Source organism: Buceros rhinoceros, unplaced genomic scaffold (genome assembly GCF_000710305.1).
Source record: "Buceros rhinoceros silvestris isolate BGI_N320 unplaced genomic scaffold, ASM71030v1 scaffold1933, whole genome shotgun sequence".
NCBI classification, from domain to species: Eukaryota; Metazoa; Chordata; class Aves; order Bucerotiformes; family Bucerotidae; genus Buceros; species Buceros rhinoceros.
Window position 1 is genome coordinate 71,384 of NW_010404046.1, and position 16,071 is coordinate 87,454.

The window sequence follows — 16,071 nt, forward strand, 5'->3', positions numbered from 1 at the left end:
CTGAGAAAAAACCCAGACTGCTTCTGTTTAAGTGAAACAGAGGATATCCACCTTATAACAAGAATTTACAGGTACCTTTGGAGCAGTTTATTTGCCTTCGAGGCTAAAAAAGCAGCATTGCCTTTGTCTCATCCACTATTTTCTTGAGCACACTGTACTGCAACATCAGATTTAAGTCTGTTGCAAAAATTGTTCCCCACAAAAACTAGTAATACCATGTCTATACAAGAGGAAGGGCCTATGAGTTAATGTTAGACAGTTGTTTTTCTCCAGCATGAAGACTGTGGAATGAGGCTATTATAGTTACTAAATGTGCACGTGAACTTCTGATGTTACTTTTTTGTACAATGTAATCCCATAACTAATAGTGTGTTTTTAATAATCTTAACTTACTGACAGAGGTAGGCTGTGACAAACTGCCACAGTGGTGAACATGATGGTTGACTTAGTCCCTCATTACAGCTAAACCCAAACCCCTCCTGCAGTGGAAGGACAACAAGGCAGTCCCAGGAAGCAGACCAAAACATGCAGCATCCCTAAAGTCCTGGGTGGCTCCATCATAAGATTGCTATCATCAGAACAGCCTTGCAGAGCTACTCATGCCAGTTTTCATCTTATCATTTGGTTTCAAATGTGTAAACAGATGTCTTCCTGAAGAGAGATACTTGGGATTATACACCAGTATGCATAAACACAGTGCTTTTATTTTCAAAATACTGCAGTGCTTGCCAACACAGAAACATAAGACTTGCCTTAGACAAAAACCCAAATCCAGACCTGATCATTGGAAATACATCTCCAAAACTTTATTTTCAATACACAGTATTGGAAATCCTCCCAGGAGCGAGTATTGACGTACAATTTCATTTTGCTTTCCTAAATTCTGTTTTGACTCTTGGCAATCTGAGGCAGCACATTTCTGGCAAGATAACAATTACGACTTCTGTGCCAGACCCATGAGCAGTAAACAGCATGCTGCTCACCAAAAGGTTCCACTTTCCACATTTGATTTCCACGCAACACAGCAGCAGTATAATGAGCTCAGGCTTGCACTTTGAAAGAAAAAAAAAAGGCAAAACAAAAACTTGAATCTCATCCAAGGTAAGGGTCAAGGGAACTGGAAGCACCAGCTCTGCGCTATGAACTTAACCAGTTATGAAGTTGTCATTGACAGTCTGTGTGGTCAGCAAAGCACACACGGCTGGCTAAGGGACTGGAACTGTTGGAGCCAGTGTTCAGCAGAGAAGAGAGATTACATTGTATAACCCACCCAAAGCCCGTGACATTTGGCACACACTGGATATCACAGCAAAATTTATACTTGTGCTGCCTTGCCCTTTTGGATTTGTGCTACAAGATGTGGATCCAAGAGCACCAGGTTCTTAGCTTCTGGGAAACAGACCTTTGGAGAATCAAAGATGGGACTCCAGAGCCAAAGCTCAAAACACTGGATACCACGATGAGAACAGTATAGTGAAGACAAGGTAAAGAGAAGTTACCAGCTATTTACTACTTCCCTGGCTCACAACCACAGCCTTTCAGTCTGGTTCAGCACATGCATACTGAGGGGAAATGAAACAAACATACTGTTGACCTGGAGACTACAATACAGGCATCTCATTCCTAACAAAAGGTGAAGAAATCTCATTGCTAGAAAATAAAAGTAACAAGTCAGTCCCAAAGCAAAATATTAGATTCTAAGTTTAAATGTCTGTAAAGTGGTGAGATTAGGTTTAAGTAAAAACTTGTATTTAAAGATACTTAGAAATACTTAATAGTCTGAAGTATCCTAAAAAGCATATAGTGTCTCAAAGAAGTCAGCATTTTGTGATCATGGGTCTCTGGAGCAGTGCAGGGAAGGAAGGCTTGGTGCAGGTCGTCCCTCTTATGTTGCATACAAGTAGTAACATGAAGATAGCATCATGGAGGACACTGTGAATCCCTTGGCTGTCTCAGAACTTTAGCACATAAAATTAGCATTAAATCCTTTAGCAAGAGATTTTGTATTAACTTGTAGTGCTCTAATTTTTTACCCTTCTATAAGTCAGTTAAAATTCATGGGGGTCTCCAGCTAGTGTTAAATTTAACACCATCAACTTGTTTTTATCATTTCACCAAGGAAGATACTGACTTTTGGTGAGAGCTACACTGAGAACTGTGTAACATTCATGTATGGATTCTTTGTGCATAAGTACTGAAATAATACAACTCTCACTGCATATTACTGTATTTTGTTGAGTTGTTCGCACTCACGTCAAGTTTGTTGCAACATTCATTTCCCTGATCAAAGCCCTTCTGATGCACTTCATATTCAACTTAGAGGAGTAGAAGCGAGCAGCAGTAACAACTTGCCTGCCCTGTACAGGGCATGAAACCAGCAATAAATCATTTCAGCAACATTCTTCCACACCGGATTTCTGCTGCCATGGCAACACTGCCATATTTACAAAATAACCTTAAAGGTGTTATAAAATTCTGGTTCACAAGATGGCAGCACCAATACTATTTGGTTTTTTAATCTGTTTTATTCCAGCCGTTCCTTATGTGGGTTAATCAGTGATTAAAGTCCGCAAGGCACAGTACTGCTCAGGAAACCTACTCTGGAGCCCCAGTACAGCTCCACAGCCATCATAAGCTGCTGGGCACCTGGCAGCAGCCGTGTCCTTTTTACAGAGCATTTCCTCAGTGGGGGAAATTAGTAGTTAGAGACTCTACAGCAACACCCCTACAGGCAAGAGCAGCACGTGTGCCTGTGTTTCACAACAGCCCCCAACTTTTGTAATCAGAAAGGCTTCATTTTGGTGTCTGCTCTGTTTGCAGATATATTAAAATTCATAACCAGGTGTCACCCTCAAACTCAGCTACTGCTCTGCAAGGTAATGTGCTTAAGGGGGGGTGGGGGTGGGGGGTGGGGAGTGCTAACAAAGCCCAGTCACAGGAGTGCCCCATCTTATTCCCCTGCTCTTGGCCTGGCTCCAAGCTGCCAGGGACTGGAGAAAAATGCTGAAGAGGCAGGAGAGAAAGGGGTACTGGGAAGAAAGCTTGCCACACTGATGGAGACTGAACAGCCACAGCAAGTACTTCTCCTTAAGGAACCTCAGCTACTTATTCTCAGCAGAAAGAACAGTACCCAACAGGTTACCTGAGCAAATAAGGTGGAAATATCCAGTGTTCAAATGTCTCGGGGGAGAAGGAGTATCTGGGAAAGATGTGGTCTGAGGTATTCTTTTTTACAAGAGGAATTGTTTTTTCTGTTCGATGAAAAGGGGGAAAAGGAGGAAAGGGAGCAGCCCTTTCCTAAAAACCCTGCCAACTCTGCGACAAAGTTGACATAACGCAGATTGACATGCATCACCCAGCTGCAAAGTCTAGACCTGTTTTAACAGTCTTGTCTCCAAGAGGCAGCAGGAACACAAGTCTTTCCTGTGTTAGTCTGGCAGTGGTGTCTCAGTGGCCCCTGGAAAGCATAATTTCAGACAGGTGACAGAGTCAAACCGCAGATGAAATTTCAGGTAGTGCAGTCACAAGCTCCATAGCAAGTCCCACATGCAAACACAGAGTCTACCTCTTGTTCTACAAATCAAACAATGAAGAATACCTGAAAAGAAGGGAAACCAAATTTGGCATGTGAATTTATCTAAAATTTGTTATTTTGTCAGTCTGTATAGACCCTGATTTGGTAAACAGAAGCAGACACAGCAATAAAATCATTTTTATACAGTACAGCATTTGTTGGTGTGGAACTGTTGCAAAACACAAACACATGATGTTTGCTTTAGACAATCACTGTGATTGCAGACTCCAAGTCCATAGTTAAGACTTGCACATTATACTGTTCTACAACACGCTAGTGCAGTCTGCTTTGCTCTGTTATGTCTTCTACAGCTGCAATATGGTAATACATATTAAGGCACCCTCTATAAACAAACTACATATGGTATTTCAGAGCTACTAATGTAAAGGGTTCTGGCCTAGCATAATCTGATAGGCCTCTGAGAAACCCTCTTGTGCAAAAGAGAAGACGACACACTGTCTTGGCAAGCCACAAAAAAGTTACAGTAAAACAATGACGGGTCCTTGAGATAACCTTCACACTTTCATCACACAATTAGCCCTAATAATCATAAGTCACAGTTACATTAAGTCTTCACCCAAAATCTATGCCTTGCCATGGCAGCAATTGCTATTAAAATCCACAGAAAACAGACCTGTGGTATCTATGAAGTAATCTACCCAACAGTGACTTTTGATGAAGCTACTACTAAAACTGAACAATATATTCCATCATGAAATCTGCATCTTTTGTTCACCCTCTCCCAAACTCCAGCACCCCACCAGATGTGCTAGCAGTTCCTAGCAACTGTCAAGCTAGCCACACATGGAAGGACAGCTAAAGAAATGTCAAAATAACACGGTCACTTTTACATCAAGATCTGGTGTTTTGTGAGTTTTCCCACTACCACTGCAGAGTGCCTTCCATGCAGCTATTAGACCTCATCCGTGCAGAGAAATATGCTATTACCTTTCTTTGCAGGCAAGATGACAGGCATAAGCATTACCACCACATCTATAATCAGCACACTTCTCTAGGGTAAAAAAAGTGACCCAGGGAAGTATCTCCAGTGTAGTTCAGCACAAAAACTTAAAAGTTGTGCGAGTGTTAAAGCCAAGTCCATGACTCAAGACCAGCAACAGAAAGACACAGACCTGCAGACTTGTGTATTTGCTTGGTGACTGATGCAGCTGGGTCAGAAGAAAACCCCAGAAGAGATGCAGACTAAAGAGTGTGTCAAAGCCACACAAAGGAGCTAAGGCAGAGCAAGAAACCAGGCTCCAACATGAAAGGATCCAGGTGTTGTTCTGAATCCTTGACCAGTTCATGTGCGCTAGGTTAAATTAAAAAATTTACTGTCTAACATTTGACAAAGGTTACTTTTGTGAAAGCCACTTGTGGCAAGTATGCAGGTACAGAAATTGCAAAGAGGACTCAAGAAGTGTATCTACTAGACAGGCAGCTGGAATTCTTAAAGAAAGGTGCAGGACAGCAGCCAAATAAGAATTAAAACACACGGATGAGAGAACAAGATGTTAAAGAAGTTAAAAGACTGAAAGAACCAGCTTGTGAAAGACTGAACTGTTGTTAAAAGCATTTGGTGTTATGTAAACACTGCAAAACAGCACCAAGAGGGAGTTCGCAAATTTTAAAATTTGTCCCATGTCAAAAAGAAACACAAGACAGAGGAACAAAGTTAAAACCAAGGCATTTAGGTGAGAAACTCCACGCAGAGCACCTACAGTTCCGTTTTCTGTTTTCTTCGTCCCATGGTTATGGAAGCAACGCTCTCCTCCATCAGTAGCTGAGAAGACAGTACTCCCCCATCTACTCAATAGCAATCTACATTTGAGAAGCACATACATACAAATCAGGCCTGCAGTAGACGAGAAAAATAAATGCTGTTCTACTGCTGCTTATAATATTCCACAAAGAGATGATAATCCGGTAAGTTAATGGTATTGCTTTATACTGGGGAAGATATGCAGCCTTTCTGTAACAGGAAGCAGCAAAAAAATTCAGAAGTGCTCTGCAGCCTCGCCTTTATCATCAGAGCATAAACTAGGAACTGTTGAACAAAGCTTTGGGTCCTCCAGGACCATATGATTACCTCAATTTCAAAACTACATACTGTTTCCTACAAAGAGCTGAGGCAACCAGTTAACTTCAATTTACACAAATGGTATCTAAGTTTACACTAGTAGTTTCTAAAATCTCTATAGGATACATAAATACAAGCTCTTGGTGAAGACCAGGATACAATTTTGTCGGTGCAAGTTGGAATTTTTATTGAGAACATATGTCTGAAAGCTGCATAAAACAGTCACAGACATCTCAAACGCACCTTCCTAGACAGTATTTAAGTCAGGAATAAACCCATTCCTCTAAGAAAATGGCGTAAGAAACTAAGTGTTAGAACAAGCTGATTCAACTGCACAACTCTAAAATCTTCTCTCCGAACAGCTTATAGGTAGCAATAAGACAGAGTTAAAGTGATGCTGTAGTTTGAAGATTAGGCTAGGAAGAAAAAAACGACTGCTATCAGTGTGGTAAAAAATGAAGTGTAATTAGTAGTTTATCATGCAACAAATACCCAGTGTCTGGTGACAGCAGTTCAGTTTAAGGGTTTTGAGATCACCCATTCCTAACTTCTGCACACACAAGACAGTCTCATCTCTGAGAAGAACCAGTGAAATATCCCTATAAAACTGAGTAATCACCAAGCGATAAAAACCTACCATCTACGTCCCCCTATTCAGGTTACTCAAGAGAGATTCAAGAAACAGTTAATCAGCTAAGATCCTGTGAGTTACCAGACAAGATATTAGACACTGGCAAAAACGAGCTAGCTGGACGCCACTTGCTTCAAAGTCAATGAACAGGTCAATGGTATATCAAGGTTGGTGTTAAGTGCCATAAGCCAGACAAAAACCCCACCATCACATGACTTCAGTACCAGTACATAAAAGTAGTTTCTTCTATCCTGCCCAAAAGAAGTGGTTTTCACTAATTTGAATGGACAAACCAGCTATCTGCATCTATGTCATTGGCGGACTCCCCACAGCCAGCTCACATTCTCTGGCTAACTCACTCCGTAATACCATCACTCCTTGTCCATGGCTGACGCAGGCTCTGCTGCCCTGTAACACCATTCCCACTGTGGCTGCAAATGCCTCTGGATATTCAGTGTCATCACACCAACCACCAGTGGAAAAGCAGAGGCAGGCGACTCCTTGCCAGTGGTACCCAAAGCCAGCAGTGTTAGACACAACGGCTGCACAACCCCAGGCAGAATGCTATAGTCATTATTGGTCACCCTGTTGAAACACAAGATACCATATGCATGAGAAGTCTTATTAATCACACTTTCGGATGTTTAAGAGTACTTATGGTAAACCTCAATGATTTACATGAAATGGGAAATGTAAAACATTCATGGAAGAAATTTAAAATTAGAAGGAAGAGTTGACAAGTTTTAGAGACTGTTTTAAAATAGTTATGGAGCTTATGTACTACAACAACTGTGTATCCAGTGGGACTTCAGCTTGCTCTAACCCTCTAACAAACCTTTAGGTCCATGGCCCCTAAAGAATAATTTGCTCATCAATTTCTATAGAAAAACAAGAACTACAGAGAAGCTCAATGGAAACAAAGCTAGTGGAAACTGCTTCAACCAACACAGTGCCCTATTTCAAAACATTCCTGCACCACCTTCCCCAAGATCTCCAAGTGCTTTCAGGGACCGGAATTCATATAAAAAGCCTCCATATCAGCAGACAGAAGTAGTGCTATTAATTTTTAGATCACTAAAGTGAAACAGGACAGACACTCAGGCATCCTGATCAGATCCCTTTCATTAGGAAACTAATTTTTAGGCTGGTAAAGCTCACTTAATTGTTGTCACAAAAAGATTACTCCATCTTAAAAAAGGCATAAGGGGCTACCATGCAATTTCACATTAAAAAGATGGTGCATTATGCTAAGACTCCTCCAAAGATACTTAGTACAACTGTTGAAGTAAAAGTTAATAGGACTAAAAAGAACAACATTAGAATGCTTCACAGGAGCACTCACTTGATTTTCTTAATAAACAACAGTTAATTTACAATCTCTGATCCACAGTCAGTCAACAGTTTAACACAGAAGAAAAAGAATTGTGTACTTATGAACTTGAACAAAAAAAAAAATTAAGTCTATTTACCTCACTGCCAAGCCTATTAGTAACCTAGATACTTCAAGTTAATCAGCAAACCATCACAGCTTGTTAACTCTCAGCCCTACACCAAGACCTAAGCAACTTAGGTTGCTATTTTGACCTGCAAATTTGCTCTTCCTTCTTCTCTTCCCATTCTCTGAACTTTATCCCAAGGAAGTACAACACCTGCACAGTGCTCATCATAGAGACTGTGAAGATGCCATTGCAGTTACATCCAGAAGCCACACACGCATAAAACTGGATCCCTACTTCCCCCTATCATTTGCAGGGCATGATTTATGTGCTTTTAGGAGGGCTCATGTATTTTGAGCTACTGGTAGTTGCAGTCTGCAGAGTCTGACCGTTGTGAGCAGTATGAGTCTTCCTGTAAAAAAAGGTCATGGAGATGCTACTAGCTTTCACGCTAGTATGCAATAGTTAGTATGTAGTATGCATAGCTAGTATGCTATTCATGCAATCTCCTCTGCATCATGCTGAAAGTTTAGCCAAAAATATTTTGAAAAACCAACACAAATAACAGATCAACAAACCTATGCAGTAGCAAGAAAGGTGGCAATGGAGAGCATGAAGACAAGACACTGGTCATCCATCACTGCTAGGTAAGCAACTGCCACAGGGGAGAGGGAGAGGAGCGCAACTGTCACTGTGCCACACAGTTCCTGTCAACAAGAGAAATGGGCAGGAAGCACAGACCGCAGCTACAGCCAGATAGGAAGGACCAGCAGGATGGACGCCAGAATAGCAAGATTTACAGTGAGGAAGAGAAAGGTTGATGACAATGTTGACAGGGGTCTGAAAGATGATGTGGAGTACGAATGTCCCTTAACCCAGGCCAAGAACAAGATGCAGCAGTACTCTATCAAAAGGAAGATCTGCCTAACTATAAGGAATGCGCAGCATCCCTAGAGTCGGATCAGCTCCATGGGTGTTATCAGTGGCCTGGACACGAGCACTGGAAGAAGCGCTTGACCAAGGGAGGGAAGTCATCTGTGGTCACAGCAGATTTTGCTGAAATAATGAATCTAAAACTGTTCAATAAATTCTAATAAAAGAGAGAGGAGCTGAAAAGATGGCATTGGAATATGTGCACAATTACACTACCAGATACAACCTGAAACTACAGAATGCACAGTTCTAACTCTGACACAGAGCATCTTCATCCTTAGACATTTGTCTTCATCCAAGATTTTGAAAGTATGTTTTGCAGAACTACTTCACACTTGCTCTAATACCCAGCCAAATCCTTAAGCAGCATATTTTACATCAGCTTTCCATATGAAGATGCAGCATAATCAAAATGTCTCCACAATTTTCTCTACCTCAATATGTATATTGAAAGAAACGGAACAGCCCAGTTGCTCCTAACTGCATGTCAGGAGTGCAACTGTTCTTGCATCGAGATGAAAAACCCAGCTGAAGTGCCATGTCCACAGATGCTGATTTTTGCTATGCAGAGATGCAAGTCATTTTCCTCACTAGGCTGCATAAACACCCAAAGACTCTCACAACAACTTTCCTTACTTCAAATGGGGTGGGGGGGAGGAAGGAATGAGCATAGTCCTCTCACCATCCTTGCTCCCTCGTAATAGTCAGCTGCTAATAGTTCAGCTGCTTCCAGTACCAGCTCGCAAGCTGGAGACATTTCTGCAGACAGCCATTTCCAAGCTGCCTGGATCAATGATGCTTTTTCATCACCACACTGTATTAAGGGGAGTTTCTTTTAAGTGGAAAAGCAGATCTCCTTCTCATTCCAAGTCATATCTTGATGGAAGGCAAAGTGCCCCCATATCCTATGGCATCAAGTTCTCAAACGAACCAAGCCTTTGCAACAGAACCCAAAGCTATAGTTAAACATTCAGCTACTTTCAACATATTTGCTGTTAGAGGACTGTAGGTTTACCTAGTGTCAAAATGTCCCGTGCCTTGAAATTCAAGAACTGTGTTCAGAAGATACCTGTACATGTCCTCCTTCATACGATGCTGCTCCAACACCACATATAGATTATACCCTACTGAGACTATGCAGTGGCACACTAAAAGCTTAATTAAAAGAATCAAGCCTGTATTTCAGCTGTTATGGATCTGTCAGAAGGAGGCTTCTCAGGATGGAAACTAATAAGCATTCATACAGAAGAAATGAAAATCAGCACTACCAAATTCTTTAAGGTAACCTGAAAATCCACTATTTATGTGTGAAATGTGTTTATAAATATACACATACAGACATTTGAGGAATTTTGGTGCCAACACACAAGACAAGTCTCAGAGACACGGCAGCCAAGCAAAGCAAGTGGCTGGGAAAAGGGCATTCAAGAGCTGAGGAAACACAAGGTGTTGCCCACCCAGTCACCCACCATCTGACCAACATCTGTCACTCGTACTGTAACTGTGCTGGGCACTGCTGTGAGAGGCAGGCAGTCTGCAAGCACATCAAGGTGACAGTTTAAGGTGGAGGTGAGAGAAGCATACAAGAGACAAGAAAACATATTTCCCATTCCTGTTTGGCTCATTAGGTTGGATGTAAGTAGGCTGGATGAGATGTGCACAGCTCCTGACTGAGCAGCAAATTTGGTGAACTCACTTGATAGCTACCTGAAAGGAAAGTATTTATCAGCAACTGCTTTTTCACTAATACTCTTACAGCTTCTGTTGTTATTAAACAAGCATAAATTATGTTTATGCACAGTAACAACCAGTGAACCTGGCACTGAGAGAAATCCCAGACTGATTCTTTTGTCCGTCAACTGATGGCTGCAAATACATAGCCTTTACCTCTTAGCTGTGCTGAAAGACAGGAGAACATGCCTAGCGTACACACAGCATAGTGTCCTAACTCAAAGGTAGGCCCCTTGGATAAAGAGCTGGAAATTTCTAGATACCTGCACAAATGTACTTTGTGTTCAGTATGGCTGGCCAGGGAAGAGCATAAGAATTTGTCCTTCAGCAATAAGGTTATTTTCCTTTGCCAAATGATTCTTTTGCAAACTTGTTGAATGAAACCTAAGCTGTTCTTTTCAACACCACTCTGGTGGCAGATGTAGTTTTAAGATAGAAACAGCTTGTTAGCAAAACCCTGAGTAACTTCTACATTTATAAACACACGCGTTACTCTTGAACTGTAGCACACTCCTTTCACAGAGTTTACTTTACATAAACACTATCTCTCTGCTCTATTCTGGCTTGATTTGAAAAAAATTACTTTCCTGCCACTGCAGCGCTGTAAAACAAGCACACCACATCTCAGGCTTGAGTATTTACAACAACTGGACAGAGAAATAACAACTGTGCAGAGCAAGAACCAGAATCAAGGAAACTCTAGATTTAGAGGAGAACTAGACTTAGATTTTTTTTCAGAAAGTTTTCGGGTTTCTTTTTTCATGCATTGCATTTTTAAACTGATTTCAGTGTATTCTTCCACTAGGAATATTTAGTAGCAAAAGACCAACACCCTATCTCTCCCACATTGACTGTTACGGTTAATCAGAACCTTCCTATATGCAAATTTTTGCAGCATTTCTATGGGTTTCTCAATCAAATCAAACTTTACATGCACTTTTTTTTTAATTAAACCAAGACTAAAAATAAATTTACATTATCATAGTAACTTCCATTAATAGTACATATGCTTACAAGCACATATGCATAAGGCTACCCAATAGCCCTACAGTTTTGGATTCACAAATCTTGTCAGTGAAGCTCCAGTCTAAGTGTTGGAATTGTTTCAGCTCTGTTCAACACATGTGAGTTTGCATTGCCAGAGTTTTCAAAGAGGAGACTGTGCACGTCAAGGGAAAGCAGAGCATTTACTGACATTCCAAAGCATCTAGAAATACTGAAGTAATGTGAATGCAACTCAGCGTCAGGGCTTGAAATAAATGACTGAGAAGAGGAATACATTGCAACCTGTTTTAGTTTTGCAGAAATTGTATCAATTTGTTCAGTACTTCGCTCTCCCAATGCCCACATTTGATTTATGGGTTCATTTGTGGGTTTTGGGGGTGGTGGTCGTGGTTGTTTTTGTTTGTTTTGGGGTTTTGGTTTGGTTTTTTGTTGGTTTTTTTTTTTTTTTACACCTATTAAAACCATGCACTGTGGACATCTCTTGGGCAATGTATTTCTGACCTCTGAAGAACAACTACCTCCATCAGGATGAACAATAGCCAATGTTCAATACTCTTTACCCCTCGACCAGCCTGTAAATAATCTTTTCTGATGGTACCTGTCACATCAGTGTGTAAATGGCAAATCCTGCTCTAGAAGGGGAAGTCAAATAATGACCCCTTCCAACTCCTTTAAGTTACAGGCCCAAGATGCAATCTGCATTAGACAGTCAAAGGGCAAGGACCACTTTCAATTTTTTAAATTATGATGAATTTGAGTTCCACACTGTATTTAACAATTTTACCAGGAACATCTGTTGGTATTCTAGTTGCAATAATCAGGAGCAGCAGGAACAGCAAAGCACACTGCTCTAAGAGGCAGAGCCAGCACTATATCACAGAGGGAAATGAACTGCACAGGCTGAACATGCAGACTTATCTTGTTTAGTGCTATGCTTAACACAGGTGGGTCAGTTTACATTCTAGTTTTTATTCACTGTTTAGTTTTAATGCAGAACACAGAGACAGAGATGAAGTAATAAGAAACATGCTGCTCAGTTCATTTGTCTTGGGGATATACTGTATACTGTATTTCCAGGCCAGGGTCAGACATCTGAAAGTGTGATGGTTAGTAGAAAATGAAATTCCATGTACATTCCTGAAGCAAGAGGATAAGTTGATACATCTGTCAGTGACAGGAGAGGAGCAAAAGAAGGGAGAAAAAAAAATAGCTTACGAGACTGCTTATTTTTCCACCAAATCTTTCCTGTTGACTTTTTTTGCCTTTGTCATTTTATAAAGAAAGAGACTTTGGACCCGGTCTTACTCAACGTAGATTCACAGCATTTCACCATGCAGGCACTGGCCAGGAGGCCCTGCTGGTGTTCCAGGGTTAGAGTACCCTGAGCCACTGAGGCAAAGGAGTCCTGAGGATAGCAAGTTACTCCCCAAGAGCAGCCCTTCCCCAAGCCCCACCAACAGCACAAAGGCCATCAGCAAGCACCAGTTTTCAACAGTGGGGCAGGGTGCGGAAAACACAAAGAAACATCTCATGTCAATGCATTAGACATTTGCATCTGAAATTATCAAGACACTCTAGTGAGGTTAAGGCCATCAATTCAGGGTTGGTTTAAGGTACAAAGAGATGGAAGAGTTAACATGCTTCCCCCACTTCCCTTCACATTCTCCACTGCTCATTCTTGCCTGCATTTCCCTTCCACCTTTTGGCCACACCAGCACCCCATGGGCTGTGGTGAGAGTGGGACCAGTGGACTGATCCTGTTGAGAACTGATACAACACCACAGGACCCAAGTTAGTGTTGGACCAGGTCAGTTCCCTGGTCTGACACAGCTTGGCTACGTGAGCTAGTGCTGGCACAAGGCAGACAGCAGGAGAACAGGATTACCCACTCTATGGTCATCTGAAAACACAGTTCAGGGAACACTGCTGCTTTTCTTTATGTCTTTTGCACTGCCTCTGTATTTAATAACTGCATGCACAACTATACTGATTTAAAAATTGAGATATGCATGTGATATGGAGCTATTTCCTTTTTGTTCTTGTCAGCCAGTTTCTAAATAGCCTTTGGTTTGTATGCGGAATATTACATTATCCAAATTACATCATTTTCTGGCAACTATGGCAGGCCTAGCCCATGAGTCATTTTCCAAAATGAGAGGAGAGCCACATTGGATTCAAAGGTTTCTATTGTTCTGGTGGAAAGCAGGGTCCGTGCAAGTACAGTCACTACTCAGTACAAAAGAGTGTCTAAAAATCTGTTTACTTCAGTGAAAAGGAGTGTCTTAGAAAAGTGAACAGGCAGATACCATTGTACAGTCCTAAAAACTGGAGCTACGTGCTTGCATGTATTGGTTTATTAACGGTCAGGTTACGCAGGTATGCAAGCACACATTGACCTGGATGTTACTGTACCTGCATTTGCCAGTTGAGAGTTTCCACAGCTATAAGCCCCAGTTTCACCAACCCTGTGTGCAAGGCAGGGCTACAGGGCTATAACAAGCCATCTCTACTCAACTCTGTCCAACTCTTCAATTAATCAATCTTAGAAATAGATGGAGAGACATCCAAAAGACTATGGAAACAACTTCTCATTACAGACTGTCGTAAGGAATAATGCTAATTGTCACAGAAATGTTTCCAGTTCTTCACCAAATCCAGACACTTATCCACGCTGAGAAGAATGTTTCCTCTTTAGTCACTAATTGGATCTTGTTTGTAAAGCCAATCTTTGTTTCAAAGTCTGACACAGTTTGGGAACCAGGGTACTATGGGGACAGAAGATTGAAATGCTTTTCCGCAGCTGACAAAGACACTAGAAACATTGTTCATACATAAAAGGATGGAGCACAATAACATATGTTCTTTGCCTTTTTGCTTTTATTTTGTAACTTCAGTAAGATCTGACACTAACTCGTCTTGAGTTATATTAGAAGCATCTGATCTTGCACGACTGCTGAGTCTCATTTAAAGTATTTACTAACCAGGAAGGCTAACTGCACACTGAATGAGTCACTTTAAATGCTAAGCTATGCAAATGGCAGATTCATTACTTGCTTAAGTTTGGGAAGTTTAAGAGATATCTAATTCAAGAAAGAACGAGCACTGCTCATTGAAGGCAGGTGTGCATACAGGAGCAAGAAACAGGTTAGCTGTACTAATCTTTCTCTGCTTAAGACTCAAATCACCAGTCAACCCTCCCAAATAATAAGGATGCCTGAAAACACCAGAAATGCTATGCCTGAACTTGCTGCGTGTGTACACCTTCATAGGACACCAAAAACTCAGACTTTTTCTAGAAGATGCTACCTGTGGTCATTAAAGTAATAATGACTCTTTTACAATAATTTGCATTATTTATATCCAGCTTATGTACTTTGCACATGATTCTGCTCTTCTTGACTTTAACAAGGCAACACAAGTACCATTTCAAAAAGCTGCCCCCATGTTATAGTATTGTATGTGCTCTCTACTTCCAAGTCACCTGCTACTTTACTTTTCTGACCTCTAGCCAAAAAGAGGTCAAAGCTATGCTCTATTCTTTCAACTCTAGCAGAGAGCACTCCATCCTGAAGTATTCTAGGCTCAAGCCATGGAGCACACTGTTTTCTTCCAGACAGTTCATGCTAGATCATGTACGTGGACACATGTACTAGATCCCCTCCACGGGCCTTGAAGTCCTCAGCAGAAGAAGGGTATGGAACAAAACCGGTGCCAGGCCAGCTCTGCTCTGCCCTATCTCCAACCTACCCTGAATCAGCCCACACCAGTCACTGAGACATCATCCAGACAGTCTCAACCTCTCCCTTCTGCTGCAGCAGAAAAGCCTCATTATCTGTGCCTTTAGACCCACATACAAGCAAAAATTCAATGTGCAAAGTTGTTACATCAACCATAGCACCACTCTGCAGAAGTGTAAAGCTGCCAGGTTACAACAGCACCAGCAGCCCAACATCCTCCCTTGGCTACTAACACCACTTCACATCTAGTCACTGCATGCACAAAGGCCTTCTTCTTGCTTTGGCTTTTCTATCATGTTCAACTACTGAAAAACCAAGAGGTGGAACTGGGGGGGGAGGGGTTTGCTGCGCTCATGGAATGCTACATTAGCAGTACATTTCTTTTAAAAATAGTCACAGGAAAGCCTCCCCAAGGTAAACTCTTCTACATTTGTATGCTTTTAAAGCTCTGTTTTTGAATGTTAGAAAAATCTTATTCCATCAAACCACGATGGTGTTTTTTCATGCAGGGGGTGGAACAGTCAATGTACAGTTTACTTTTTAACAAAAAAGTAAATGAGAATTTGTGAATATTAAGCATTTCAATACCAGGAAACCCTACTGGTTCCTGTATTTTAAATAAAATTATTCAAAGCAAAATGCTCTAAGACAGACAAATTCAGGTTTTATTTTCTATCTGCTCTTCTAAAATGGAAGAACACTGTTTATGGCTGCACCCCAACACACTAAAATTGCATAGTAAGCTGAAAGCAGTCAGATAGACCTTAATTTCCCAAGAAGTGGAAAAGTGGGTCTCCTCCACATCTGTGACGTGTTAGTAGATGGGAGAAGAGCATGGCTGTCAAAGAAGTGGAGGAAAGGCTTTGTCTAATTGCTGTGCTCACTGAATCTCTGTGCAGCAATCACTACTGCTCTTACTAGACAGATCCAGTCTTTGGTTAAAG